This window comes from Octopus bimaculoides, chromosome 16 (assembly GCF_001194135.2).
Source record: "Octopus bimaculoides isolate UCB-OBI-ISO-001 chromosome 16, ASM119413v2, whole genome shotgun sequence".
Taxonomy (NCBI): Eukaryota; Metazoa; Mollusca; class Cephalopoda; order Octopoda; family Octopodidae; genus Octopus; species Octopus bimaculoides.
This window is the reverse complement of record NC_068996.1, coordinates 24,963,058-24,969,409: the sequence shown is the minus strand read 5'-3', so window position 1 is coordinate 24,969,409 and position 6,352 is coordinate 24,963,058.

The window sequence follows — 6,352 nt, the reverse complement described above, 5'->3', positions numbered from 1 at the left end:
ATATATATATATATATATATATATATATATATACATACATACAAGGTGCAATGGGTAAATCGGCAACGTTTTATGTTTTTAATTTCGCACATGTGCATTGTTTGTCTTTGATTTTGTTGACTACACAGTAAGTAGGGTCAGTTGGATACCATCTGTGAGAAAAACAGTACCATGATGCAATTCACTCTGCCTGAAATTTGGAAACAATATGCTGTAATACCTGGCATTCAAGCCAGAAGCTCCAATACGAACATTTCAGAGTATTTGAGTGTCAATCTGAGGACATGGCCCGAGAGTGATAAAAGTCAAACATTCAGTGAACATCATGGTGTTTGGAGTGATCACTAGTGATGGTAATGTTATGCCTCCATTCATCTTCCCACACAGCCTCAGACTCAACACTGAGGTCTACATCAAGTGCCTGGAGGAGATAGTGCTGCCCTGGATCAAGAGGATTGCTTCTGGAAGACTCTATGTCTGGCAACAGGACTCTGCACAATGCCACACAAATAGGAGAACCCAGTCATGGCTGTCAGACAATTTCGGAAACTACATCACCTGTAACATCTGGCCACCTCCTGGACTGTAACCCCCTTTATTATTATATGTGGGGTGCAGTTGAGTAAGAGACCAACAAAACTCCTTGTAACACCAAAGACGAACTGAAGGCAAGGATTATGGCAGCATTCATCAAGGAGACCAACCAGAAGAGTTGCAGGAGATTCCAAAGTCATCTGGAGGCCATGGTTGAAGCCAATGACGATTTTATTGAATAAATTTACTCTTTAGTATTTCGAGATATTTTCATGTAATTTTGGAAAATAAATCTGTTAAAATGAGATGTCTGTGTTGTTTTCATTTTTGTATAATTCCGACAACTGTTTATTCACCACACCTTGTATGTATATATATATTCAAATATAAAATAGAAGCATGCTATTATAATAATCCTTATTTACCACACAAGACGTACATTACCTGTGTGTTTGCCAGAGGCTGTGGTTTGGCATAGTGGAAATTACTCGCTCAAAGTGCCTGATGTTAAAATGCCTAAAAGTTATGGACAGGTTTGAAAACTCACCCAAACCCCATTCAAGAGTGTTTGGGTGTCAGTCTGAGGACATGTCCCGAGAGTAATAAAAATCAAACATCCAGTCAACATCATTGTGTTTGGAGTGATCACTAGTGATGGCAATGTTATGCCTCCATTCATCTTCCTACACAGCCTCAGACTCAACACTGAGGCCTACATCAAGTGCCTGGAGGAGATAGTACTGCCCTGAGTCAAGAAGGTGGCTTCTGGAAGACTCTATGTCTTTCACAATTTTCAATGTCCATCATTCCTGAATGTGATCTGGGGTGGGTTGTCTCACCTGTTTGTGACTTTCAGGTGTTTTAACACCTGGTGCTTTGAGGGAGTAATCTCCACCATGTCAAATCGCAGCCTACTGACAAATACACAAGGCATATATATTAAGCATGTGTGATCGATAATGATATAAATACATATGTATGTATACATACATACATAGATACACAAACACACACATGCATACATATATACACATACACCTACATACACACACACACACACACACACAAACATACGTACATACATGTATACATATATGGTGGTTACCTATTCCTTTTGCAGTATCTGACCACCTCCTGTACCTACACCTTAGATCTATCATGGTGTCTGATGTGGCTTTTTAAACCAGACAATGTTTTGAAAAGATACTCACATAAATTGCATATCTTCTTTGGACCACCAAGAACTGCAGTTAGGTTCTGATCTTTGTGGATCTTAAAACACATACATACATACATACATACACATACACACATATCTGGTTTCTTTTATACCCAGTTTATCTCTCAATTCATTTACACATTGTTATTCGCAACCACTCAAATGGCACATCCAATATACCATGCTATAATGTTGTCAGTCATCTCATGTTATCCAGCACTCTATTAATCATTAAGCAAAATAAGCACAGGCTTAGAGCACCAAGGGAAGGGAAGTGCACTACAGAAATGGTAAATGGTTTACAGAACATAAGAAATCACTTTAAACTTGCTAAAGTAAACATTATTGATTGTGCCTTTCCAAATGTAGACATTACCTTTCAAGTATTTTTAACATTAATCATTACAAATTGCTCAGCTGAGTGTTCATTTTCTCAGTTGTATGTTGAAAATCCCATCTGAACAACTATGCAAAAATAGTGATAGATGCCATATCACTACGAAGTATAGAAGCAGATTTGTTATGTAGTATTAATTTTGAGGATCTGATCAAAGACTTTGCAATTAAAAAAAGTAAGAGAAAACTTAACAAATATAAATTAAGTGGAAGTATACAAAAATAAACATTATTTTCCAACTTACAGTTAATTTTTCTTCATTTTGCAAAATAAAAATCATCATTTAATGTCTGCTTACCAGATGGGTTAGACAATTTTACTGGAACTGCACCACGTTCCAGTCTGGTTTGGCATGGTTTCTATGGCTGGATGCCCTTCCTAATGTCAACTACTCCAAGAGTGTAATGGATGCTTTTTATGTGCCACCAGCATGGGCACCAGTTATGTGACACCAGCATTGGCCATGACTTGGTTTGACATGTCTTCTCAAGCACAGCATATCATCACCAAAGGTTTCAGTCACTTAATAGTTTATTATTGTTTATATTTTGAATTGCATATATGTGGGGGCACAAAAGTCTTTTAAGTGCTTAGGACCTCTATTGGTTTTAATCTGGCCCTGCTGTTATCAGGTAAAATTTGAAAAGCTGCACACGAAATCACATGGCTGGTCATATCAACTTACAACTGTTTTCTTTTCTCCACCACTACCTGAACAGTGTTCTTCACCCTCTCTTTCAAGTGTAACCACACCAGCTTGTGCCCTCTTTGTTGTTAAGTTTCCATGTTTTTCATTTGATTAAAAAATTTTGTCTAAGGTGTTCAGAACTTCCTTTACACTCCTAGATGTTAGAACCCTTGGTAGTTGCTTTGTTTGTCTAAACCATACCCATAGCATCAGCTCTGTATAAATACAGCTTTTATGTTCTAAACAGAACACTTAAATTTGATAAGGAATTGGCAGAATGTAGTGTTATTTTGAACATAGCTCTGATACTATGCTTATTGCAGATTCTCTGAATTTTCTCAGACAAAAACAGAGTGGAATTTGGTCTTTACTTCTGCTTTGAGCATGAGAATGAGTTAGGTATTTGTTATTCAGGAATGAATATTTCAGGTAACTCATTTTTTTACAGTTAGCAGATATATATTCGTATACATTGTTTTGTGTCTGAAGCTATAGGTATTTAACAATTTAATTATGAAATAATCATATGGCATGAGCAGTTAATTGATAAATAGACAGATAGATAGACAGATAGATAGATAGATAGATAGATAGATAGATAGATAGATAGATAGATAAATGGATGGATAAATTATGTTATGCACACATTCTTGCATGTGCACGGATACACAGACACACAGACACACACACACACACACACACACACACACACACATGCATAGTGAGAGAGATACAGATAAATCTAGATAGATATATATATATATAAATAGAGAAATTATTAGTTCTAAATATCTGAGCGAGAAACATGCAGCAACAGTACGACAGAGTAAAGCTTATTTGTCAACATAGAGTGGCAGTCCTGGTTAGGACAAATATTGCTGTTATTTAGCCACTGGAAAACATCGTTTCCAGCTGGCTATTGATGCACTAATTGGTTCCTTATATTTTCGGACAAGGGGGATGGTGTTCTCACTCAGCTCAAAGCAATATCTGTGTACCAATGGTTTCTGGGTTATTTCCCTACATCAGCACAAAATAATCGCTTGGCTAGAGATGGTGACATTAGTTCTTGTTCAAAGTATATACTTTTCAAAGTGACTCACAGTCAAAGTGACACACACACACACACATATGTGTGTGTGTGTGTGTTAACAGAAATAGTATTATTTCTAAATCTCTGAGAGAGATATATACAGTAACATTTCTTTAAAGTAAAATTTAATTGCCAACATAATAAGTCTGTCCTGGATGGGACATTGTTACTGTTTATTAGCCCCAAGAAACATTGTTTCAAGCTGGCTATGTGACATATTATCTGTGTCCTTATATTTTTGAACCAGGAATTCAACATCCCTGCCCCAGCACAAAACAACATCTGTGGACTAGTTTCAGGGTTATTGCTCTTCATCAACACAGAGTAGCTGCTTGGCTAGGTGGCGTTGCTGAATTCATGGTTCGAACATATAGATTTCAATGTGACACACAGCCACTGATCTATAAATAGAATAATAATAAACAGTAACAATGTCCCTTACAGGACAGCCAAATTATGTTAGCAATTAAATTTTACTTGATATATATATATAAGTATATATAAATATATATATATGTATATAGATATGTGTGTGTATACACACACACACACACACACACATATATATATATATATATTATTTACCCAAAGCCGGTTACCCGGTTTCCATGGTATACAAGTGACTAAGATCACAACATTCTCCATTGCAGGGTGCAAGATCAGCAAATTTGCAATTTTGATGGGAGGGGCAAGTTGATTACAGTGACCCCAGTACTTCACTGGTACTTTCTTCTGTTGACCCCACTGATATGAAAGGCAAATGCAGAAAGTAAAAAGTCAGAATAAATGCCGCCAAGGATTTTGTCCCATGTGCTAATGATTTTGCTGGATTGCCTTGTGTGTGTGTGTGTGTGTGTGTGTGTGTGTGTGATAGAGGTAATGACAAGTGATTGTGACTTTGACAATTTGCTGTACTTGAGAAGACTCATCAAGCCAAGTGAAATTGTAGTTGTGTGGCCAGTGCCGGTCACATGTAATAGGCATCCACTGCACTCTGTAGAGTGGTTAGTGTTAGGTAGAGCATCCAGCCATAGAAACCAAGCCAAAATCAATCTGGAACCTGGCACAGCTCTCTGGCTTGCCATTTCCAGTCAGACAGTTTAACCCATGCCAACATAGAAAGCAGATGTTAAATAATGATGATGATATATAATTCATTCATTCATTTTTTTATTCATTTTACCATGCTCTGATGGCTCAGATGGATATATCATTAATATTCTATGCCAGCATGGAAGACAAACATTAACGGTTATATAATATATTGTATATATTATATTATTGTTTTACAGCCTGATGCCCTTCCTGTTTCTAACACCTATCTATTTTTCAAGTAAGGGCTCTCTTATTTTATATGTTTGAAGGTATAAAGCGAGCAGATAATTTATTGCCTGACAAAATGACAACAATGCTGGCTCATAGCAAGCAGATTTCATAGAATACAATTGTAAAGAAAAACACACATATACATACATGCACAAATACATATATTAATAAAAGTTTGACTTCACATAACTTGAGGTTTCATGTGCACATCCACTCTATCAAATGTTCTGAGATGAGGTGGACATGTCTACACACCCATGAAACTTTAAGTAATGTGGAGCTGAGCCAAACAGTTATTAAATACTTATAACTCTGTGTTGACTGATACTTTCTATCATTCCTTCACTCAATTTTGTGTGTGTGTGTGTGTGTGTGTGTGTGTGTGTGTATAAATGCCGATCTCTAACTGTGGAAGGAACCTGTGGTAGAGGTAGACTCAGGAAGACATGGGACAAGGTGATGAAGCATGATCTTTGAATGTTGGGCCACATGGAGGCAATGACAAGTGACTAAGACCTTTGGCGATATGCTGTGCTTGAGAAAACCTGTCAAGCCAAGTGAAATCACAATTATGACCGATGCCAGTGTTGTGTAACTGGCACTCATGGCATGACACATAAAAAGTACCCTTCAAATATTGGGCGATATGTTATGCTTGGGAAGACCCATCAAGCCAAGTAAAATTGTAGTTGTGGTCAAGGCCAGTGTCATATATCTGGCACCTGTGCCAGTGACATGTACAAAGCCCCCTTCAAGACAGTGACAAGTGACCAAGACTTTTGGCAATATACCGTGCTTGAGAAGACCTGTCATGTCAGTGCTTCGTAACTGGCACCCATGCCAGTGGCACGTAAAAAGCATCCACTACACACTTGGAGTGGTTGGTATTAGTAAAGGCATCCAGCTGTAGAAACCATGCCAAATCAGATTGAAATCTGGTGCAGCTCTCCAGCTGACCAGTTTTCAGTCAAGCCATTCAACCCATACCAGCATGAAAAAAACGGACGCTAAATGATGATGATGGTGGTGGTGGTGGTGGTGGTGGTGACAGTGACGGTGGTGACGGTGACGGTGGTGATGGTGATGGTGGTGGTG